We start from the raw sequence: 26,762 nt of genomic DNA, 5'->3' as shown, positions 1-26,762 counted from the left end.
TGTTCACTATAGCCATTTCCATCAATTCAATTCAATTAAACTTTATTTATATAGGGCCAATTCACAACAAAGTCTTCTCAGGGCACTTTACAGAATAAAGTTAAGATTATAAAGATGTATAGAAAGAACCCAACAATTCCCCCTGGAGTAAGCCATAGGCAACAGTGGAGAGGAAAAACTCCCTTTAACGGAAGAAACCTCCAGCAGAACCAGACTCAGGATGGACGGCCATCTGCCTCGACCGGTTGGGATGAGTGGAAAGGGGAGAGGGAAAAGAACAGAGCAACAAAAAGCAACAACAAAACATCGGGCAGACTGGTAGGACCAGTAGCTGCATGCTGGAAGACACACAGCTTCAAAGCCGGGGACACCTGCAGAAAGGGACAGAGAAAGGCAGACAGAGAAGGACAAAGACAACTACGGGAGAGAACACACAGAGTTAATGACATAGAGTGGTGACAATTGCGGGATGAGAGGAGAGGAGAGATGGTCAAGAGGAGGAAAGGAGCTCAGTGCATCGGGGGGTGGGTCCCCCAGCAGTCTAAGCCTATAGCAGCATAACTATAACTAACTATATGCTTTATTAAAGAGGAAGGTTTTAAGCCTAGACTTAAAAGTAGAGAGGGTGTCTGCTTCCCGAATCTGAACTGGGGGCTGGTTCCACTGGAGAGGAGCTTGATAGCTAAAGGCTCTATCTCCCATTCTACTTTTGGAAATTCTGGGAACGACAAGTAGGCCTGCATTCTGAGATCGAAGTTGTCTACTGGGATGATATGGTGCTATGAGGTCTTCTATATATGATGGAGCCTGACCATTCAGAGCTTTATATGTAAGATGCAAGGTTTTAAATTCTATTCTAGATTTAATGGGAAGCCAATGGAGAGAAGCTAGTGAAGGTGAAATATGATCTCTCTTTCTAGTTCCAGTCAGCACTCTTGCTGCAGCATTTTGGATTAATTGCAGGCTCTTTAGGGAGTTACTGGGGCATCCTGAAAGTAGGGAATTACAGTGGTCCAACCTAGAGGTAACAAATGCATGGACTAGTTTTTCGGCATCACTTTGAGACAGGATGCTTTTAATTTTGGCAATGTTCCGTAGCTTGAAGAAGGCTGTTCTAGAGATTTGTTTTATATGTGAAGTAAACCAACCAAAGTCACTTCCGTAGTTTCGAAATGGCGGTCTGTTCAAACTGTGTACACATTTTCACGCAGTTGCAAGAAACCATCAAACTTTTGGAAAACGAACTAAGCAAAAAAAATGAACTTATCTTGGGGTTTTCCAACGTTGCCACCACACAAGCAAAGCACCTTGCAGTTCTTAATACCTCGAGCTACATGGAACAAACAGTTTCTATCCACCCAGCTGTTTGTTCAGTGACCCAGGACACCAATGACACGCTGCCGTGGTCTGGCCCTGTTGCCTCCGCTGGAAACGCGATGCCAACCCGCGGCCTTCTGGCCCTGTCGGACGACCAATGGCCTGTTCCGACATGGGCCTGCTCCTTGCCGCTGACACAGGAGGCCTGGATCCCGGCTAAAAGGAGACATCGGACGACACCTGCTGCAGCTAATCTTGTCAACCAATCCATTGGACCATCTTCCCAGTTCCAGATGGATAACCGTTTCACTGTTTTTGAGGAGCTGGAAAGGCCGACCTCCCCGGCGGCGGTTCCCTGTGACTCCTTGCCCCGTGACATACCACACGGCTCCACCTCCCGCGGGCAGCGCGGTCGGGGCCGACTGCCGGGGCCTAGCCAGACCAGATGTGCCACCAACACCATGCCTCCAGAGAGATATCCACATGCTCCTCCTCGGCGCACCGCACCGTCCTCCCGGTCCGACCATGCTAATTATTGGCGACTCCATCGTTAGAGAAGTCCTCTTAAAATCAGCTAAAACGTTTTGCTTTCCTGGAGCCACAGTCACTGACATAGCGGAGAAAATTCCAAACCTGATTGAAAAACATCCTACAGCAACAAAAGTAGTGATACACGTTGGCACAAATGACACCAAACGCCAACAGTCTGAGTTGCTGAAACGTGGCTTCGTGTCATTTTTCAACTCACTGTAGAGTTTCCACGACAGACGGTTCTTCATTTCCGGCCCAATTCCCACGCTGGGTCGCGGTGTTGGCACTGCGTTTAATTCATTATTAGATTCAATTGGTTTTTCCCAAAATGTAAATAAACCCACTCATTGTTTTAGTCACACGTTAGACCTTGTCCTTACGTATGGAATTGAAACTGATAATTTAATAGTATTTCCTCATAATTCTCTTCTGTCTGACCATTTTCTAATAACATTTGAATTTAGAATAACGGACTATACAGCAGTTAGGAAAAAATTCCACTACAGCAGATTTTTATCTGAAAATGCTGTGAATACATTTAAAGAAATTATTTCTTCATCCTTTTCACCACCATGTGTCAATACTATGGTGAGTAGCCATCTTACTCCTATACAAATTGATTATTTAGTTGACGATTCTGCAGCCTCACTGTGTATGATACTAGATACAGTTGCCCCTCTGAAAAAGAAGGCAGTGAATCAGAGGAGATGACCTCCATGGTACAATTCACAAATGCACAGCTTAAAGCAGGCGTCACGAAAGTTAGAGAGGAAGTGGCGTTCAACTAATTTAGAATAATCCCGGTTAGCCTGGAAAAAGAGTTTAAAAATGTACAAAAAAGCTCTCCGTGATGCCAGAACAGCATATTGTTCCACACTAATAGAGGAAAACAAGAACAACCCCCAGTTTTTGTTCAGCACTGTAGCCAGGCTGACTAAGAGCCATAGTTCTGTTGAGCCTAGTTTTCCCTTAACTCTGAGCAGCAATGACTTCATGACTTTCTTTATGAATAGAATTGTAGCTATTCAGCTATCCAGGTGATTTAGCCTACTATAGACCAATATCAAATCTCCTATTTATTTCGAAAATCTTTGAAAAAGTAGTTGCAAAACAGTTATGTGACCACCTGTACAGAAATAATTTGTATGAAGACTTTCAGTCAGGATTTAGAGTTCATCATAGTACAGAAACAGCACTGGTAAAAGCCACCAACGATCTTCTCATGGCATCAGATAATAGACTTGTGTCCATGCTCGTCCTACTAGGCCTTAGTGCCATATTTGACGACAACATTTTATTACAGAGACTGGAACAAGGATTTGGGATTAAAGGAACCACATTACATTGGTTTAAATCTTATCTGTCAGACAGATTCCAACTTGTTTATGTTAATGATGACTCTTCTTTATGCACCAAAGTTAGCTATGGAGTTCCACAGGGCTCTGTGTTATACCAATACTTTTTAATCTGTATATGTCACCTTCAGGCAAAATTATTAGGTAACATTCCATAAACTTCCTCTGCTATGCAGATGATATCCAGCTCTATTTATCTGTGAAACCAGAAGATACTAACCAATTAGTCAAACTTGAAGCATGTCTAAAAGACATAAAGACCTGGATGTCCTACAATTTCCTACTTCTAAATTCACACAAAACTGAAATCATCCTCTTTGGGCCTAAAAACATGAGAAATATGCTGTCTAACAATATAATTACTTTAGATGACTGTAGAACTTTGGCCTCCAGTACTGCGGTGAGGAACCTTGGAGATATTTTTGATATTGTCTTTACATTTCATATAAGAGAAATCTCTAGAACATCCTTCTTCCACCTACGGAACATTGCTAAAATTAGAAGCATCCTGCCTCAAAGTGATGGCGAAAAACTGGTCCATGCCTTTGTTACTTCTAGGTTGGACTACTGTAATTCCCTACTTCTGGGGTGTCCTAATAACTCTCTAAAAAGCCTTCAATTAATCCAAAATGCTGCAGCAAGAGTGCTGACTGGAACTAGCAAGAGAGATCATATTTCCTCTTCACTAGCTTCTCTCCATTGGCTTCCCATAAAATCTAGAATAGAATTTAAAACCCTGCTTCTTACATATAAAGCTCTTAATGGTCAAGCTCCATCATATTTAAAAGATCTCATAGTTCTGTATCGCCCGATTAGACCAATTTGATCCCAAAATACAGGCCTACTTGTGGTTCCCAGAGTTTGCAAAAGTAGAATGGGAGGCAGAGCCTTTAGCTATCAAGCTCCTCTCCTGTGGAACCAGCTTCCAATCCAAATTCGGGGAGCAGACACCCTCTCTACTTTTAAGACTAGGCTTAAAACCTTCCTTTTTGATAAAGCTTATAGTTAAAACTGCTCACTCAACCTGAACTAGCTTTTCTTAATACATTTATTTGTCACCACTGTATGCCATTAATTTTGTGTCCTACCAACCTGTACAATGCTTTATTGTTGCTTTTTGTTGTTGTTTTGTTGTTGCTTTTCGTTGCTCTGTTCTTTTCTCTCTCCACTTTCCACTCACCCGAACGGGTCAAGGCAGATGGCCGCCCACCCTGAGCCTGGTTCTGCTGGAGGTTTCTCCCGTTAAAGGGAGTTTTTCCTCTCCACTGTTGCCTATGGCTTGCTCAAGGGGGATTTGTTGGGTTGCTTCTACATACTTGTGTAGTCTGGACTTTTTTCTGTAAAGTGCCTTGAGATGACTTTGTTTGAAATTGGCGCTATATAAATAAAATTGAATTGAATTGAATTGAATTGAATTGAATTAAAGACAAATCCTGGTCAAAAATAACTCCAAGGTTCATTGCAGTAGTACTGGAGGCCAGACTTATGCCATCTAGAGAAACGATATGGTTGGACATCATGTCTCTGAGATTTTTTGGCCCAAATACTATGACTTCAGTTTTATCTGAGTTTAGAAGTAAAAAATTGTGGGGTTTATGTCTTGTAGGCTTGAAGGTTTATTAACTGATTATTTTCATCTGGTTCCATAGATAAATATAGCTGGGTATCATCAGCATAAAAGTGGAAATTTATGGAGTGTTTTCTAATAATGTTGCCTAAAGGAGACATATATAAAGTAAAAAGTATTGGTCCTAACACAGAGCCTTGTGGAACTCCATAGCTAACCTTTGTGTGCATGGAGGATTCATCATTAACATGAACAAATTGAAATCTATCAGATAGATAAGATTTAAACCAACCTAGTGCAGTTCCTGTAATTCCAATTTCATGTTCTAGTCTCTGTAATAAAATGTTATGATCAATGGTATCGAATGCAGCACTAAGATCTAACAGAACAAGTATAGAGATGAGTCCATTATCTGAGGCCATGAGAAGATTGTTGGTGACTTTTACCAGTGCTGTTTCTGTACTATGATGATAACCTGACTGAAAGTCTTCATACAAATTATTCCTATGAAGGTGATCACATAATTGTTTTGCGACTACTTTTTCAATTATTTTAGAAATAAAGGGGAGATTAGATATTGGTCTGTAATTGGCTAAAACACCTGGGTCAATACAGGGTTTTTTAAGTAGTGGTTTAATTACAGCTACCTTATAGGCCTGTGGTACATAGCCTGTTTCTAAAGATAGATTCATGATGTCTAATACGAACGTATCTATTAAGGGTAAAGCTTCCTTGAGCAGCTTAGTTGGAATAGGGTCTAGCAGACAGGTAGTTGCTTTAGATGATGTAATAATTGAAGTTAGCTCAGAGATCTATGGATAAAAAGCAGTCTAACAGGGATTGGGGCCTTATTGATGATTCTAGCACTGTTGTACATGACGATCTGTAATATTTGGGGGGAGGATCTGGTGAATTCTTTCTCTAATAGCTACAATTTTATTCATAAAGAAAGTCATGAAGTCATTGCTGATCAGAGTTAAGGGAATAGTAGGCTCAACAGAACTATGGCTCTTAGTCAGCCTGGCTACAGTGCTACAGTTCTATTAATGATGAATAATATGCTGTTCTGGCATCACAGGGCTTTTTTGTACATTTTTAAACTATTTTTCCAGGCTAAATGAGATTCTTCTAACTTTCTGGAACGCCACTTCCTTTCTAACTTTCGTGTTTCCTGTTTTAAGTTGCGTGTTTGTGAACTATACCATGGAGATCGCCTCTGCTGGTTTTCTGCCTTCTTTTTTAGAGGGGCAACACTATCGAGTATTGTACGTAGTGAGGCTGCAGAATTGTCAACAAGATAATCTACTTGTGCAGGAGTAACATTAAGGAGACTACTTTCCATTGTATTAACATATGGTGAAGCAAATGATGAAGAAATAATTTCTTTAAATTTGTTTACAGCTTTTTCACTTAAGCATCTGCTATAGTGGAATTTTTCCCTAACTGCTATATAGTTTGTTATTGTAAAATTAAATATTATTTAAAAAATGGTCAGGCAGAAGAGAGTTGTGAGGAAATATTGTTGAAATATCCACTTCAATTCCATACGTATTATATTTTATTATAGAATGGAAGATTGCTGCTACTCCTCCACCTCGGCCTGTGCCTCTAGGAACATGATAATTAATATGACTCATTTAAACTGACATATTCTTCCTGCTGCAACCAAGTTTCAGTGAGACAAAATAAATCAATTTGATGATCGTTTATTAAGTCGTTTACTAACAGAGATTTAGAATAGAGAGATCTGATATTTAATATCCACATTTCTCCAGAATTTCTCCTTCTCTTCTAACTCACATCCTACTTGTGGGGCATAACCACTAACAACATTGAACATCATCCCTTCAATGTCCAGCTTCAGACTCATCAACGTGTCTGATACTCTATTCACCTTTAGAACGTTCCTCACAAACTCCACTTTCAGGATAGCTCCTACTCCTTCTATCTGATCCATGGTAGAACAACTTGAGCCCTGCTCCTAAGCTTCTAGCCTTGCTACCTTTCCACCTCGTCTCCTGGACCCACTGTATGTCCACCTTCCTTCTGTGCATCATGTCAATCAACTCTCTAGCCTTCGCTGTCATAGTCCCAACATTCAATGTCCCTACTGTCAGTGCTACATTCTTAGCTTTCCTTTTCTCTCTGTGTGTACAAACACACCTTCCTCCTCTTCTTCTTCGTCTTTGACCAACAGTAGTCCAATTTCAACCGGTACACTGTAGGTCAACAGCACTGGTGGCGGTCGTTGTTAACCTGGGCCCCGACCGATCCGGTATGGGAGTCATTGTCAAGATTTGCATGTTTGCTTTGGCATGTGTTTTATGTCGAATGCCCTTCCTGCCACAACCCTCTGCATTTATCCAGACTTGGGACTGTCAAAAGAAGACACTGGCTTGTGCCCCCTTGCGGTTGCATTAATTCAGTTATCTTGTTTGCATTTATGTAAAATATGATTCACAAGCCTTTCAGAAAATGCCTCAAGATGATTTGATAGCACGGGCAAATTGATTACATTTCTTGTAGATTCTGGTGCTACACGTTCAGTAATAAAAAGTGAAGAATTCCCAACATTTTTGAAGGTTAGTTAGGGAATTATGTCAATTCACCTGTAAGAACATCTGTTTTTCCAATTTAAAAAGCTGACAAAAATGAGTGGCGCTGTACAGAATTTACGACCAGTGGATGCTGCTAGACAACTCAGAGCGCCATGGTGGTTTTCTGTTGTAGACTGGACAAATGCATATTTCAGTCTGCCTATTCATCCTGATGGCCAAATTTCAGTCTAAATGAAGAAATTATACGTTAACTCGTTTCTGTCAAGGTTTATATGAAGCTCCAACAATCTTTAATAGAGCCCTCAGAAAAAGCTTCGAACCTGTACAGCTTACTAAAGGTACAGCTCTCTTACAATATGTTGATGATTTGGGGGTTTGCAGCCCGACCAATGTGAAAGAGACACGAACGCATCATTCCTCAGCAGGTGCATCACTGAGTAGGGAAAATCAATTAGAAACATGAACTGGCTGGTGATGAACCTTGGGCCTTGTTTCCCAGTTGTACACTGTTGCTGAAGGAGGCCAAGGAAAAACTAAACATGAGACAGTGAAGCCAATGCTAACAGCTAACCGCTAAGCCAGCAGACCGAAGTCACGAGGTTAACTCTGGAAGTAGATTAGATAGATTAGATTCAACTTTATTGTCATTACACATGTATAAGAACAATGCAACGAAATGCAGTTTAGGTGTAACCAGAAGTGCAATAGCAGCAAAAGCAGGATATCTAGTTATTGCATAAATAAATAAGTTAGTATTGTACAGTATTTTGTAAATGGATATGTACATAAATAGAAATGTAAGGAAAATGGATAAATACAATGATATGCATGGCTGTGATGAGCTATAAACAGAAGTAAGAATATAACAATAATAAATAAATAAGGTTATGGTGGGCAGTAGTGCAATGGATATAGTGCAAGTAAATTATGAACAGAGGCTTTAAAGTGATAGTAGTGCAGTGTAAGTTATTGCATGTTTTGTAAGCTGCAGTAGTGACTGTAAATAAATAGTTGGCAGTGCAAATGAGCAGTTTTGTGGTAACATAACATAAAAGTTATGTGTAAATAGTCCAGTAGTGCAAATGACAATAACATTAGCTAGATGTTTTGGAAGAACATCCTTGTTCAAATTAATTATATATTTAGGCAAAATTAGTGCCTTGAAGCGACGGCGCAGTACAGCATAAAGAAACAGGAAGTGAACAAGCAATGAAAGCAGACTTCAAGACTGCTAAAGAGCATTGTGGAAGACATTTGTCATGTTTGTGCTACTCAGAGCATTTGACAAATGGAATGATGATATTGTTTTTGATTCTTTGAACTTCCTGCTTTTGATGATTGGCAAGAGGGGAGTAGACTGTTTCTTTCCCTGCAAACACCAGAGCTAGGTAGCTTCAGCTCTTGTGGAAATAAGGAGCTTTATCACAGCTGTGCCAAGGTTATGAAGCTTTGCTCTTTATCAGGAGTCAAAGACCTGATGTAGACTGATAAGTTTGCTATAGACTGTTCATCTAAGGCAGGTGGTGTGTCCTGTTAAAAAAGAAACTTAAATTCCATATTATATGCATCAACAGCCACAACAAGACACAGAGCTCATCTTAACCAAAGCACGGGGGCAGGATGTGCTTTCTTTAAACACAGCAAATCCATAGAGCATTTAGTCTTTTCTTGTCTGCTGCTAGTACAGTTATTCAAAACATGAGAATCATAGGCGGGAGGATTTGTCTGTCTTTGAAATTTAACACATCATCAAAACATGCAACATACATTACAAAAGCTGTTATGTATGGCATTATATGCTGTCTTTAGAAAAAAGGTCCAATCAATCCTAGAGAGACTGGAGACTCGAACATGCATTTTAGACACTGTAGTAATGTAATACAAGTGAACACAAGATACACACTTGATCTTGTATTAACAAACCAACCAAAATCTGTGAATGAATTGACTGACCAACAAACTACCTAACTAATTCTCAGTCTCCTCCTCTATTTCATCTGTCTTTTGAATTCCTGTCCCTGTTGGGACTATTATTGAACAAAATTTATCCACCTAGTCTGTGACCATCTGCTTCCACTTCACTTCATTATATCTTCAATATAATTCAGATGTAAGGATCTGGAGTGTTTGTGCACATTTAAGGAAGAGAGACAGAATGTAAATTGTACCACATTTATCAAAGTTTACTCCTTATTTAGTTCTGTGTAACAGAAGTCACTGTGTGGTGCTTGCGAAAACAGACACGGAGGAAAAAACTGTTTTACTCTGTGTAACCAGAAGCTGAATGAGAAACAAGACAGACTCAGACTGGAAATACACAGGTTAGATATCTGCAGCAGGGAGTGTGTATAACTGGTTACAGATAATAAGCACCATCACTGGAAATAAAGAAGCATCACTTCAATCAGGAGAAAATCTGACTATCTGACAGTAACAACTTTATGAACTGCACATTTTCACTGTTTGGATTTTTGAATTCACTCACTGACGAACATGAACAAATGAATTTCTTTGTCCATAGAACAGATCACATTTCAGTCACTGCACAGTCTCTGTTTACAGCATGTTGGTCTCACGGGAGCCAGGCTGCAGTATCTGAAGAGAGAAAATGAGTCTGATAGCTTTTCTAAACCAGGGATAGAACAAGGCGTAGATCACAGGGTTCAGACAAGGGTTGATATGTAACATAAAGAAGCCAACACGTGTAAGTAAACCACCAACAGAGTGAGCTGGTACAAAAGTGCAAGAGAAATATGGGCAGAAACACAGTAAGAACACAAGTACAACAACACCCAGAGTCCTGGCTGCTTTCAGCTCAGATTTCTTAGTCATTACAGTCCCTGAATGCTGGAGTGTGACGGCTGCAACATGAGAGCGCATGGCACGAGCCTGAGACACAGCCGTCACAAACACTCTCATATACAGAATTATCATCACAGTAACTGGAGCAATAGATGATAAAACATTATCAACTATTCCTGAAATGTTGTCAGTGCCCCCCCCACACTTTCCAAAGCAGGGCCGATAGTTGCCAGGTTGAGTCAAGAAGTCCTTTAAAATGAGAACATTGTAGAGAACAGAACAGATCCAACACATACAAACACAGAATTTAACTCTTTTAACAGTGAGTCTGGTGGAATAATGCAGAGGGTCACAAATAGCCACATAGCGGTCGACTGATATAAGAATCATGTTTCCTATTGAGGCACCACAAATGATTGAGTTCACAGAAACGTATAGAGAACACATGATGTCACCAAGAAACCAACAAGCTGTTTGTCGATGAACTTCTACCAGTGTCACAAGCCCCTGGAGAAAGTCTGACACAGCCAGAGAGAGGATGAGGAGGTTGGTGGATGTTTGCAGCTGCCTGCAGGGAGACAAAGACACGTAATGTAATATCAGACATTAATGTAAAGTGATATGTCTTACATGTGGCACATCTGGACATTTAACATTCAAAAACATTGTCAGCAAAGCAGAAAATACGTCTGGTGTCAAGATGTGAAGTTATTTACTATTATTATATCTAATGATCTGTTTTCCCAAATTATATTATTAACTCTAAGTAACATTTTCTTGTAAATCAGAATGTTCACACTTATAAAAAGAATCAATTGTAAATTTTGCTGAGTTTCTTTGCCTGAAGTGGGAGACTGAGATGATGACGAGCAGGTTGAGAGTCACAGTGAACACAGAGAAGATTAACAACAACAGAAAATACAGGACGGCAGCTTTAGAGTGGGTGATATTTGGTTTCCTGCAGGAGGCATTGAGGAGTTGTGGAAAGCAGAGCTCTGCTCTGTTCTGATCCTCCATCCTAAGAGAGAGGAGGAGGAGAAGCTGCAGCCCTGACAGCTACTGACTAAAACTCTGTCAGACAACTGATTTATCAGTTTCTGTTTTACCTTCATCTCTCTCTCTTTCTGTCTCTTGCTAATTACATCACATCCTCATATTGATCACTTTCTCTTTTTTTCACTCAATTTCTACCGTTTTACTTTCTACCTTTTTACTCACAGTTTTGATAGTATTATAATTTGCTGTCTGCTTTGTTTTTGTTGACACAACACAGTGGTTGTTTGCTCAGTTTGGTTTAGTGTTATTTAACAAAATCATTTTTGGAATATTGTGAACCATAAACATTTCAATATGTATTAGAAGGAACAACATGGTTGTTTTTATTGCAGTGCATTCAATAACAAGAAGAATAGAAAAACAAATATACTGCAGTAAGTGCATGGTCATGAATGAATCTGTTATTGTGAGTTTTATTTATTGTGTTTTAACCAAACATCCGCTCATCAGACATCTATATCAAGTTCACTGTTCATAGCTGTAGTCAGTTTTTGGCAGAATCAGAATCTTTTATATTCATTGTATGATGCCATACAACAAAATTAGTGGAGGTACTCAGTTGGCACATTTGGACAATAAAAAGAAACATATAAGACACGCGACCAGCATTACACAAATATTTGTTTAATGTGGCAATAGCTGTGGGATAGAAAGTTTCTGAGCCTGGTGGTGCAAATTTGGTCAGCCCTGAATTGTCTGCCTGATGATAATAGTTCAAAGAGGTGGAATATGTGCAATCACGATTGGCTCTGTGCAGTTTGTTTACAGTGGCTAGCAAGAGGTCCAGAGTAATGCTAACATTAGCATCAGGAAGGATGTAAACAGTCCCTGATTTAGTCCCTGAGAGAGCACAGTGGTGGATACTCTGAGGCCGCCAACTCAGCAATGCAATGGATATGCAACTAAATTCTAGCATTCAAATGCCAGCAACTAGCTTTACTAATAATGATTCACCCAGGTCACTGACCTGCTCTTCTGTACATAACTTTTTCAGTGTGTGAGTTTAATATTATACTGTAAACCACTGGATGCCCAGGGACAGTTTTCCATATGCAGGTTAAAAGATGTGCAAATCAGCACGCTGCCTACATATCAGTCAACTCAGCAAAGGTAAGCTAGATACATTTTTTTCAGTAATTATTTTGGGTTTATCCTACAATGTGTTTCTTATACTATTCTTTTAGGTATATCCATACATACATTTGCAGTGTAATTATTAAGGACAGTGTAAATTATTGCATTAATAATCTCCATGTATTCGATTTAAGATTATTTCTTTTTATTTAAGATGAAACTGTGTTGACTTCACACGACCACTGTGTTGTAGTGCTGTTGTAGAAGTGTGGAAATTCTTCACTCTTTGGCCACAATGATTATTAATTTACTTTGTTTGTTCAGGATTTATTATCTTAGTTGCTTAGAGTTTAAAACTGTAAAAAACGGCAGCAACAGTTTTCGCAGTAAGTGTTTTCACCAGTAGATGGCAGCAACAGCTTTGTAATGTGACTTAAAGCAGGAATAGGTACCTCAGCCTAAAAAAGGAAGATTTGTACTGATTTACAACTGTACGTTTTATAAATTATTTTATAAATTATTTTTCAGCACGTGAAACACTGCAAGGGGCTGCATTATGCAAAATATGTTCAAACTAATGGGTTTTTCTTGTGTACTTAACTAAAGGTATATAAAACATTGTCACCCACTTGTTCTTTTTAGTTATATATTTTGCAATTGGCCTTCTACAGTCTCTTTTAAGAAAGTCATTACCACTAGGGTCCATATTACAGCTTTGCCAGCTATCAAGAAAAGTGTGGCACCTTGAGTAGTAGAGTGATGAGAGACCACATTATGACCATGAAGTTGAAGTCCAGGTGAAGTACTAAATCTCTTCTCCATAAGGTCTCCACTAAAGAGACTTAAGGAGAAGAAACATGCTACACTACAGAGGAGAAAGCAGCTAATGTGATCGTCCCTGTACACTCACCTGTCACCACACCTTGCCCAGATAGAACACTATAGGGCAGCTGACACTACACCTGCCCTCTCAGCTCTCATGATGTCAGGAGTGAAAGACCTCATTGTGGACTTAAATGCAGAAAAGACACTTGACAATGAAACTCAATGAAACTATCAGATAATCTTATGGCATGTCAGTTATAACAAAAAAACTATGTTTGCACATAAAAATACAAAAAGTAATTTTGAATTAATGATAAAGTTATGGATAAACATTTAGCACTGACTGAAATCCCACCCAGCAGACAAGATGTGCATCCACCTTTGAAAAATCCAATGGGATTATAAATTGGTGGACTTCAATATTAATGCATTGGTCTATGATATGTTAGGTTCATTAAGATAGAAAATTTCCATTGATGCCAAAAACACATAAGTTAGACAATACTGAGCAAATAGAGTTAAAAAAAAAAAGATGAAAATTTGATGACAACCTTTAAGCCATCCCTTAGCCATTTGTTGTTAAATCTAAATATTAAGTTTAAAGATGGCACCCACCGTGTCTGTGTTTGTTTAGCTCTTCCGACATCAACCTGATTTTATGTATAAACTACTACCAGAGTTTATTTTAAATATCCAGTTCATGCATTAACTATAAGATACAGTAAGGGGGAAGGTCTCAACCTCGGCAAAGTTTGTCATTATCTTGTACACAGATTTTCTCCTGCGTTAAGAACAAGATGGATTAGCTGAGAACCAGAGCAACAACTTAGCGTGAGACAATGCAATGTTGTGCATTTACTTTTACGCAAACATTGCTTTTGGACAGAACACCAGATTCAGCATTCCTGCTCAACCCACACTCTATTTATTGCGGAGACCTTACAGTGGTCTCAGGGAAGGCTGCTGGAAAGCACTGTTCAGCTGATGTGGAACTATTATTGCTGCAATGCAGACCCAAGGGAATTCATGTCTGTTTTTCACATCACAGACCAACGGCAGAGGAGCTTGGAAACAACACCTAGCCAAACCACACTTCCAGATAAATTAAAAAAATCTATGCCCTGTTTGAAGCCTTCAACAACAACCATCAGAGAGGGGCTTTGACCATGGAGGGCATAGAAGATACAGTGAGTGGTGTGACATTACTGGAGGTTCGCACTGCTCTGAGGAGAGTAAAGCCACCAAAAGCAGCTGGGCCTGACAAAATCCCTGGGCATGTACTCAGGGTTTGGTCGTCTGCCGACTTACTTACAGACATCTTCAGTTTGTCTCTCCCTAAGTCCTCTGTGCCCACCTGTTTCAAATCCACTACCGTACCAAACAAAAAGACTGTTACCTGTATAAATGACCATCAGCCTGTTGCACTCAACCCAAGTTGTGATGAAGTGTTTTTATGGTCCTATATCAAAAAGTCGATCCTAGACACCCCTGAACAACTGCAATTTGTTTAACATTAGAACCGTTCCACTGACGATGCTGTCAATTCTGTCATCCACACAGCCCTCACTCATCTTGAAAACAAGGATACATATGTGAGAATGCTATTTGTTCACTACAGGGAACCCATAGAGATGTGTGCTGTACATCCTCTTCACCCATGACTGTGTATCTGCCCAGACTGACACCACCAATATAAAGTTTGTGGATGACACCACAGTCATTGGGTCGATCCATGGTTGAGCAGAAGCTGCATACTGACAGCAGGTGGCAGAACTGGTGTCTTGGTGTCTGGAGAACAACCTCTCCTTAAATGCTGACAAGACCAAGGAGATGATCAGTGATCCGGGGAGGAGGAGTAAGGAATAGCCAGCACCACTACACATCGGTGAGAGAGACAGAGGTGGAGAAGGTGAAAACCTTTCAATTCCTTGGAACCCACATCTGCTAAGATCTCACCTGGTCTCAGAACGGCCACAAGATCCTAAAGAAAGCCCAGCAGACTCTGTACTACTTTGACTGGGATGTCAACCAAAATCCCTGGCAGCTTTTACGGATGTACAGTGGAGACTGCTCCACTGTACATCTGCTCCATCATAGTGTGGTATGGAGACTACACTGCTAGGGACAAGAAGGTATTCAAACGTGTTTTAAAACTGCACATCTGTGGAGCAGTCTTCCTACCACCACGAGACATTTACACCACCAGGGTCATAAGGAGGGCCCACAACATCATTAAAGACAATACACACCCACAACATGGTCTCTTCACACTCCTGCTTTCAGGGAGGGTGAAAGCACAAACAAGACACCTCAGTCAGCATCTATCCACAAGCCGTCAGGCTCCTTAATACCCCTCCCACACACACAGTCTGTGAAAAAGCACAAACTACAATTTTAGCACATTTATGGGTTTTTCATACATATCATGTAAATAATATATTTGCATAATATTATCACACAATATATGACAAGTACAAGGCATGACCCAAAATTTTACCATTTCTACAGCAACACATATTAATCCTATTATACACCTAAAACTGTATTGCATGGGGATCAGAAAGATATGAACATTGAGCATGATTGTCTAGATTTACCGAACTCAACAGGTAGTTTTAGAGCTAATTTGCAACAAACAAACTAACTCAACTTGATAAGAGTTATTTTGTTTTGTATTGCGATGGCTGTGCGCATATATATTATATAATGTATATAATGTCCCACTAACTTCAGCTCAAGCTGCTGAGCTTATAGCCTTCACTAGAGTGAGAAAAATTTCCTACAAATACAACAAGCCTGTTTATGATGATCAAATGCATCTTTTGAACTCTGCTTTTACACCTCGGGTAGACCTTCTGTCTGCATTGTCTTTAGACCATTGCTTCCTCAGGGGGCTGACAGACATACTGTTCCACCAGGAAAGACGTAAGAAGTCTCCACCTTAGACGTAAGAAGTCTCCACCTTCTGACCTAAGACAGAAGTACCTGCTAATTAGACTCTTGAGCACTATGTATTCATCTGGATGTATGTTCTGTAAGGTTCCTTTGTATTGACCGTATTGAACGTAAAAGGCCAAACACAACCAGTAAGCCTTGTCAATCTGATTGACCCACTCGAATGATCTGCTCGGCTGTTTCTCTTTTGTCAAATAAACCTTAACTAAAATATTATTTGTAAACTGCCTTTGCCAATTAACTTGCCTTGTATTTTTTCCATGACAACTTAAGCTTGTCAAATTGCTAAAAAGCAGCGACAATTTATGGTGATTCTAAATTAGCATTTTGTACTGCACATGTCATTTCAAAAGTATGGTATTATCAAAGCCAATACAAGACATCGAACTGATTAAAGAACTGTTGAGTTCTCTGTTATTATCAGAAATTGCAATTGTTAAAATGTCCAGCTCACTCTAAAGCAGATACAGATGTAGCAAGAGGGAATCATTTAGCTGATGAGTATGGTAACAATGCTGCACTGCATACTTCTTTTGCATCTGGGTGGAATGTTGCTTTGCTGTCTGTTCCTAGTCCCTAGTCCTTTTTCACTACTAACAAACTTATTTTGTTTCAAGACCAGGACCTATCAACTGAAGTGAAGCTATGGAAAAAGAAACAGTTATACAATTATAAGTTTGTAGCAGATCATATCTCACTATAGGACTAGAACATCAGGTCAGACAAGGTATTAACCGCTGTCTCATCTGTTCTGAATGTAGTCAAAATTTAAGGTGCCAAAGCATGACTATTTTCTAGCACGTAATGGGGCATTTCATTAGCTACAGACTTACTTCTCACTCATGCCAAAGGGTGGAGGATTAGCCTTTCAATTACTGATTTTGCCCTAAGGCTTTTCCTGCTAGAAAGATAAATAGCTAAACCCTTTTAAATGTTAATGGAACATATGATCTTGAGATTTGGAATGCCCAAGGGTTTTCATTCTCACAAAGTCACTCCTTTTACAGCAAAATAAATTTTTGGCATTTACTTTAGGTTTTTTTTTTTCCTGTTGGCTTATCCCGTGAGTTCATGGTCGCCACAGCGGATCATTGTCCGCATGTTGATTTGGCACAGTTTTTACGCCGGATGCCCTTCCTGACGCAGCCCTCCCTAATTTCTACCGAGCTTGGACCGGAACTGCACAGCTGGGGAGGGGAATGGGCTGTTAGGGGTTCAGCGTCTTGCCCAGAGACACTTCGACATATAGTCGTGGCTGGGGATCAAACCACTGACCCTGTGGTCCATGGACGACTGCCTTTACCAACTGAGCTGGGTATTTATTTGAATTTTCATATTTCATATCATGCTCAAAGTGTGGGACAAGTAGATCGCAAGAATCAAACAATTAAAGTAAAGATAAATGAATACATATCCATCTAGGCAGATGAATTGGCTTTAGACTTTGCAGGAGCAGTTATGAAGGAAAAAAACAGCATCCAATGTACCCGGTTACAACAAATGCAACATGAAAATGTTAAATTTTTGTTCTCTTTTGTTTTAAGTATTCTCAGGAGGTTATACAGTCTCTTCCTTTTTCCTGTTGCTGGCTGAAGAGCCAATACATATTGTGCAGCCTGGTGACCATGTTTTGCTCTGCACTTTAAAATCGGTAACTTGAGAACCAAGATATAGATCGCCAACTCAAGTGCTGCTGTTGACCGGACTGGCAGTCCAAATTAGAACCCAGCTGCACTGGATTCACACCAAAAAAAATCATAGGTTGTGATCTTAGACCTTGTTTCACTCATCCAGATGTGCATCTTGTTAGACTACCTGTCCTGTGATCTTGTTTCCTTGACACTGGACAACAGAGTTTTAATAATTTCCCCGGTAATATGAGACCAAATTTCATGGTCCAAAGAAATTTTAAATCTTATCCAGCACATAAGGATATATGAATAAAGGCTAAACAGTGACATAGAACAATAGTATGTGACCAGCCATAAGGAAGAGATCACATACAATATACATGGGGACATCATCATTTTACGGATTACGGAGACTAGATTAGACTAGATTGCTTTGTATTTGGGAGGATTTCCTGGATTCCTTTTGCTATCTCAGTTACTTTGTTTTTTTCAGGTTTTATATGCCAAACTTCTTTTTTACATAACTTTCAGCCATGGTGGAGTTCTGTTACAATATTTTACCCATAGTTGTGTTCATGCGTCTCTCTAGGCATAGTTTTCATGCTCTTTTGTCCAACATCCTTGTACCCACTTTTGGAGTTATTTATATTAAACTTTCAAATAAATTTCTGTTTATGCCTTTGGGTCATGAATGAGAAACCCTCACAGACAGTGGATTTCAGGAGGTGCCCTTCCACACTGCGTCATCCTAACATATCAGGGCTATATTATATAGTCCTGTGACAACTGTAGAACCCCTTCAGATTTATGGGGTCAACCATCTTCGAAGACTTGAGTTGGGAAAATGTCATTAAGTCTATCCTTAGCTGCTGTAGAAGTACAACCAAGAAAATCCAAAAATATGACATATGGGGAGGAGATAGAAACCTACATTTATTTATAGACATTTTTTAACCTGTCTACCAAAAGCAGGGTAGACAGGTAACCATTTATGCAGCCCACTCAAGCCATCAGCTCATTTCCAGCCCAAGGATTTCCATTAGCTAGTTCATACACCACCGCCACTCTTAAAGGGGAACATTATAAGATGGCGCCTCGGATGGCAGCCTCTGTGTTTTGGTGAGCTCTACTGGTGGCTCTACACGCTCAGGTGTGCCCGGCCTTCATCATTATTTCAAACCTTTTTATTCACCCTGTGAGTTCTCCTCATTCATTCTCGTCTGTGTTTACATTCCGCTGCAAGGCAACATGCACGAGGCGGACCGCATGCTGGCTGATGAGATACTTTTACAAAGGTAGCCTCTCTCACAAACTCCCCAAATACAAACAATTTATTAGGTGCCCAACCAGAGAGAAGAATGTACTAGACCACTGCTACACCATCATCAGTGGTACTTATCATGACATTCCTTGCACTGCACTGAGCCAGTCTGACTATATCATGGTAGTCAGAAAACTCTGCAAACTTGCTGTGTCATAGGAAGAGGCAGCATTCAGAAGTGGAGAGAAAGACAGTTACAGATATTGCAAGGAGGTGAGCAGAGCTAAATCAGCGCATGGTCAGATGGTCAGAAAGGGCTAAACGCAATCACAAACTACAGGGCTATATCCCCCCATTCTGGCACCTGGCCAACAGCCTGAATGAGTTCTACTGCCACTTTGAAAGACAATGGGAGACTGATCAGCAGCAGCCCCCACTCCACTGCCACACTACACCTCAGTGTCCTCCTTCCCTCTGCGCCTCACACTTATCACCATCAAAGACAGAGATGTGAATAGACTGTTCAAATGGCTGAACCTCCTCAGAAAGCCACAGGGCCGAAGTCTCTCTCCCCCTCCACCCTGAAGCCCTGTGCCAATCAGTGGTCTCCGGTGTTTACAGACATTTTTAGTCACACCTTGGACCTTGTACTTACATATGGCATTGAAACTGATAATTTAATAGTATTTCCTCATAATTCTCTTCTGTCTGACCATTTTCTAATAACATTTGAATTTACAATAACCGACTATACAGCAGTTAGGAAAAAATTCCACTACAGCAGATGTTTATCTGAAAATGCTGTGAATACATTTAAAGAAATTATTTCTTCATCTTTTTCACCACCATGTGTCAATACTATGGTGAGTAGCCATCTTACTCCTGTGCAAATTGATTATTTAGTTGACGATTCCGCCGCCTCACTGCGTAGGATACTAGATACAGTTGCCCCTCTAAAAAAGAAGGCAGTGAATCAGAGGAGCCGACCTCCATGGTACAATTCACAAATGCACAGCTTAAAACAGGCAACACGAAAATTAGAGAGGAAGTGGCGTTCCACTAATTTAGAAGAATCCCGGTTAGCCTGGAAAAACAGTTTAAAAACATACAAAAAAGCTCTCCGTGATGCCACAACAGCATATTATTCCGCATTAATAGAGGAAAACAAGAACAACCCCCGGTTTCTGTTCAGCACTGTAGCCAGGCTGACTAAGAGCCATAGTTCTGCTGAGCCTAGTATTCCCTTAACTTTGAGCAGCAATGACTTCATGACTTTCTTTACTAGTAAAATTGTAGCCATTAGGGAAAAGATTCACCAGATCCTCCCTACAAATATTACGGCTAAATGTACAACAGCTATAGAATCCTCAATAAGGCCCCAATCCATCTTAGACTGCTTTACACTCATAGATCTCACTGAGCTAAGTTCAACTATCGCCTCCTCAAAACTAACAACATGTCTTTTAGACCCTGTTCCAACCAAATTGCTTAAAGCTGTTCTACCTTTAATAGACACTTTCATATTAGATTTGATTAACCTATCTTTAGAAACTGGCTATGTACCAAAGGCCTATAAAGTTGCTGTAATCAAACCATTACTTAAAAAACCTTGTCTTGATCCAGGTGATTTAGCCAACTATAGACCAATATCAAATCTCCCGTTTATTTCTAAAATCCTTGAAAAAGTAGTTGCAAAACAATTATGTGATCACCTTTACAGGAATAATTTGTATGAAGACTTTCAGTCAGGATATAGAGTTCATCACAGTACAGAAACAGCACTGGTAAAAGTCTCCAATGATCTTCTCCTGGCTTCAGATAATGGACTTGTGTCTGTACTCGTCTTACTAGACCTTAGTGCCGCATTTGACACCATTGACCACAACATTTTATTACAGAGACTAGAACATGGATTTGGGATTAAAGGAACCACATTACATTGGTTTAAATCTTATCTCTCAGACAGATTCCAACTTGTTCATGGTAATGATGACTCTTCTTTATGCACCAAAGTCAGCTATGGAGTTCCACAGGGCTCTGTGTTAGGACCAATACTTTTTAATCTGTACATGTCACCTTTAGGCAAAATTATTAGGAAACATTCCATAAACTTCCACTGCTATGCAGATGATACCCAGCTCTATTTATTTGTGAAACCAGAAGATTCTAACCAATTAGTCAAACTTGAAGCATGTCTAAAAGACATAAAGACCTGGATGTCCTACAATTTCCTACTTCTAAATTCAGACAAAACTGAAATCATCCTCTTTGGGCCTAAAAACATGAGAAATATGCTGTCTAACAATATACTTACTTTAGATGACATAACTTTGGCCTCTAGTACTACGGTGAGGAACCTTGGAGTTATCTTTGACCAAGATTTGGCGTTTACGTCACATATAAGACAAATCTCTAGAACAGCCTTCTTCCACCTACGGAACATTGCTAAAATTAGAAGCATCCTGTCTCAAAGTGATGCCGAAAAACTGGTCCATGCGTTTGTTACTTCTAGGTTGGACTACTGTAATTCTATACTTCTGGGGTGTCCTAATAACTCTCTAAAAAGCCTTCAATTAATCCAAAATGCTGCAGCAAGAGTGCTGACTGGATTAGGAAAGAGAGATCATATTTCACCTTCACTAGCTTCTCTTCATTGGCTTCCCATGAAATTTAGAATAGAGTTCAAAACCCTGCTTCTTACATACAAAGCTCTTAATGGTCAAGCTCCATCATATTTAAAAGATCTCATAGTCCTGTATCGCCCGATTAGACCACTTCGATCCCAAAATACTGGCCTACTTGTGGTTCCCAGAGTTTGCAAAAGTAGAATGGGAGGCAGAGCCTTTAGCTATCAAGCTCCTCTCCTGTGGAACCAGCTTCCAATCCAAATTCGGGGAGCAGACACCCTCTCTACTTTTAAGACTAGGCTTAAAACTTTCCTTTTTGATAAAGCTTATAGTTAATAATCCTCACTCAACCCTAACTAGCTTTTCTCTATACATTTATTTGTCACCACTGTATGCCATTAATTCTGTGTCCTACAACCTGTACAATGCTTTGTTGTTGCTTTTTTTTGTTGTTGTTGCTTTTTGTTGTTGTTTTGTTGTTGCTTTTCGTTGCTCTTTTATTTTCTTTCTCCACTTTCCACTCACCCCAACCGGTCAAGGCAGATGGCGCCCACCCTGAGCCTGGTTCTGCTGGAGGTTTCTCCCATTAAAGGGAGTTTTTCCTCTCCACTGTTGCCTAGGGCTTGCTCAAGGGGGATTTGTTTGGTTACTTCTACATACTTGTATAGTCTGGACTTTATTCTGTAAAGTGCCTTGAGATGACTTTGTTGTAAATTGGCGCTATATAAATAAAGTTGAATTGAATTGAATTGAATTTTTAACACGTCAAAAGGGGACCGGCCATTGTAGCAGCCCCTAAAAGGGTGGTTTGTGGACTTCAGCTCTGCTTTCAATACAATAATTCCAGCTCTGCTCCAAGACAAAATCTCAAGGCTGCATGTGCCTGACTCCATGTGCAGGTCGATTACAGATTTCCTGACAGACGGCAGATGGCAGATCGTGAGGCTGGGGAAGCATGTCTGACTCAGTGACCATTAGCACTGGATCCCCCCAAGGGATCTCCTGTGTTATTCTCCCTGTAAACCAACAGCTGCACATCTGGACACCAGTCTGTCAAACTCCTGAACTTCGCAGATGACACCACCCTCATCGGCCTCATATCTGATGGAGACGAGTTGGCCTACAGGAGTGAAATGAACCGTCTGGTGTGGTGGTGCAGCATTAACATCTGGAGGTCAACACTCTCAAGTGGAGATGATAGGGGATTTCAGGACGGGCTCAATATCAGTTAATGCTTCCTTTAATTTTGTGTAGTTATGTGCTAATTTTTTTTCTTGAGGAACAAGGTCCAGAAACTGAATTCTCTTCTCCTCCATGCTGCTCAACTTAATGATTTCCCTTCTCCTGCTTACAGGTGTGCCTTCTTTATCTCCTTCATGGCCTTTGCCCTCAAGGTGGTGAAGGGATAAATTGTGTTGTTTTTCTATCTTCTTCCACATATTGCCTCTCTTTTTCAAATGTGCACAAACACTACAGCAGATTCTTACATGTGAACTATACGGATGATGTAAAATGAAGTGAAATGAAAGATGATGACAACAGACTGGGTGGTTTAATGAGGCCAATAATAGCCAAAATACTGCAAAATCTGCTTTTATGTTTTTAAGCTCTGCATAAGTACAGCACAAAGATTGGCTTCATAGTAAAATACTGACACAAAAATTATTTTAAAATATTATATAAAAACTACTAAAGCTGATGGTGTCTTACCCTGATTATTACCCAGGAATTGTATCAGATCTGTATCAATTATATCTTTTCTTCTGTTTTTTTTTTTTTTGTGTTGTTCCAGTGCAAACAAACAATAAGCAGGTGAATGCCAAAACATTTACTGAGAGCATTAAGAAGTGTGCCAGTATTTTTGGCCATGACTATATACATTTTTTTAATGTATTTTTTGTACTTTTTCTCTTTTATTCCTTTGAAGTAAAAAATATTCTAACGATTAACAGGGCTGTCATTTGGCAAGAGGTGAGGTACACCCTGGACAGGTTACCAGAGCCTCAGAGGAGCAGAGAGACATTTACAAACAACTAACCATTCAAACTTACATTCACACCTAGGGGCAATTTTACAATCACCAATTAACCCAACAACTGTGGAAGGAAACTGAAGTACCTACACAAGCATGGGCAGAACATACAAACTCCACACAGAACGGCTGGTATCTAAAGTGCTTGAAACTGCTTCTCATTCACCCATTAACACAATCAAACACACACATACACACACTCACACTGCTATGAAGCTGGCCTATGTGGTTATACAAAGAGAAAAAAATTCTATATCAAGGACATGTTTTAGTACACTGCACTAGAAAAAAAGGAAATTAAAAAATACGAAAAAAAAAAAATTACAAGAATGTTCTTTTTTCTAATGTGTGAAAAAAAACTGCTGAGTAAAATGTGAAAATTCGCTTGGTAAGATTTCTTTAAATGAGATGTGATAATTAGAAAAAGCTAATGTTAAAATTACCCAGAAAACCTCATTTAAAGCTATGCTTTACAAATATTTGCATAATAATTAGAAAAAAATGATTAGAATTTTTTTTTTTTTTACTTAAAAGTGGCTTCTTTAAAAATATCAGCATCTCCATTTAGGATGCGTTTAACTTATTTTAAGTGAGTTTGAATTATTTATCTTATTTCAAGAAGATTTATGACTGTCTTCTTGAAATAAAATTGAAAAGTGTTTCTTAATTATTGTTAAGCTTAACTGAGTTTTCATTGACCTGTAAATATTGCATTTTGCATTTGTTAGTATAAGTTTATATTATCTTATTTTAAGCTCTACAATGCTGACAATCTACATAGGACATCATCTACTTTAACTAAAAATGAAAACAACCCTTTCATTAAAAGTTTAATTTCTATTTTTATTAGCAAACTTTGACAGCCTAGTACATTAGAAGGAGAATACATAGCAGGTTATAGCCAGGACAAAATATGCAACTCCTGTGTACAGAGGTCTCGCTTTACAGTAAGGCAAAAATAAATGATTGGATCTAAAAATCTGGTTAACGACTGCTTCTTAAGATCAAAATTGACTAATATACCTTGCCTTCGAATCAGGAATTAATGGTGGATTGTAGCAAACAAGATCGTGCTACACATCATCATCTACAGATATGACACTGAAGAAAGAAAATAAGATAATAACTGAATAATAGCAATAACAGATGAGAAAGAATGTAGAAAATAGCACGCAAACAACAACACACAAACAGGCAATAAAGATCCCCGAATGTCTAAAGTGACCCTAACAGATGGAACTATCATTGCCTACTTTTGGCCATTCAAACTGTGGGTTACAGCTATTGGTCAAGAAGTTTTTCAATTAGCCTGGTCCCACTTATAAGATGGTGTGAGGTCTTGCTCGTGGATTGTATGTATTGTATGACTGAAAGCAGAATAGCAAAATGTAGAGCATAATAGTATGCCATACAAAACAGAGCACCATCTTAAACCTCATCAAAGAAGTTACCAGCACATCTCCTACAGCCAGGAGGCAGTTGGAGGGCATTTCTTCAAGTAGGCACTGGTTTTGTTTTTTTTTTAGCTACAGTAAGATATAAAACAAATCTTTCTCTGGTCTATTGCGTTGACATTGAGAGCTACACATGAGCTACCGTAAATATGGCACCTACTGCTCTCCTGACCTAAATAGCACCAATTCACAACCCAAATGAAGTGCAGACTATAAAGATGTATAGAGAAAACCCAACAATTCCCCCTTGAACAAGCCCTAGGCAATAGTGGAGAGGAAAAACTCCCTTTAATGGCAGAAACCTCCAGCAGAACCAGGCTCAGGGTGGGCGACTATCTGCTTTGACCAGTTGGGGTGAGTGGAAAGTGAAGAGAGATAAGAAAACAGCAACAACAAAACAGGTTGGTAGAACCAGTAGCTGCACACTGGAAAACACACAGCTTCAAAGCCCAGTGACACCTCCAGAAAGGGACAGAGATAGGGGGACAGAGAAGGACAAAGACTACTACGGGAGAAAACACAGAGTTAATGTCATACAGTGGTGAAAATTGTGGGGTGAGAGGAGAGGAGAGAGGGACAAGAGGAGGAAAGGAGCTCAGTGCATCGGGGGTGGGTCCCCCAGCAGTCTAAGCCTATAGCAGCATAACTATAACTATAAGCTTTATTAAAGAGGAAGGTTTTAAGCCTAGACTTAAAAGTAGAGAGGGTGTCTGCTTCCCGAATCTGAACTGGGAGCTGGTTCCACAGGAGAGGAGCTTGATACCTAAAGGCTCTACCTCCCATTCTACTTTTGGAAATTCTGGGAACCACAAGTAGACCTGCATTCTGAGAGCAAAGTGGTCTACTGGGATGATATGGTGCTATGAGGTCTTCTATATATGATGGAGCCTGACCAGTCAGAGCTTTATATGTAAGAAGCAGGGTTTTAAATTCTATTCTAGATTTAATGGGAAGCCAATGGAGAGAAGCTAGTGAAGGTGAAATATGATCTCTCTTGCTAGTTCCAGTCAGCACTCTTGCTGCAGCATTTTGGATTAATTGCAGGCTCTTTAGGGAGTTAGTGGGGCATCCTGAAAGTAGGGAATTACAGTAGTCCAACCTAGAGGTAACAAATGCATGGACCAGTTTTTCGGCATCACTTTGAGACAGGATCCTCCTAATTTTGGCAATGTTCCGTAGGTGGAAGAAGGCTGTTCTAGAGATTTGTTTTATATGTGAGTTAAAGGACAAATCCTGGTCAAAAATAACTCCAAGGTTCCTTGCAGTAGTACTGGAGGCCAGACTTATGCCATCTAGAGAAACGATATGGTTGGACATCATGTCTCTGAGATTTTTTGGCCCAAATACTATGACTTCAGTTTTATCTGAGTTTAGAAGTAAAAAATTGTGGGGTTTATGTCTTGTAGGCTTGAAGGTTTATTAACTGATTATTTTCATCTGGTTCCATAGATAAATATAGCTGGGTATCATCAGCATAAAAGTGGAAATTTATGGAGTGTTTTCTAATAATGTTGCCTAAAGGAGACATATATAAAGTAAAAAGTATTGGTCCTAACACAGAGCCTTGTGGAACTCCATAGCTAACCTTTGTGTGCATGGAGGATTCATCATTAACATGAACAAATTGAAATCTATCAGACAGATAAGATTTTAACCAACCTAGTGCAGTTCCTGTAATTCCAATTTCATGTTCCAGTCTCTGTAATAAAATGTTATG

This window comes from Channa argus, chromosome 9 (assembly GCF_033026475.1).
Source record: "Channa argus isolate prfri chromosome 9, Channa argus male v1.0, whole genome shotgun sequence".
In the NCBI taxonomy this organism is placed as follows: Eukaryota; Metazoa; Chordata; class Actinopteri; order Anabantiformes; family Channidae; genus Channa; species Channa argus.
This window is presented reverse-complemented; position numbering follows the sequence as displayed.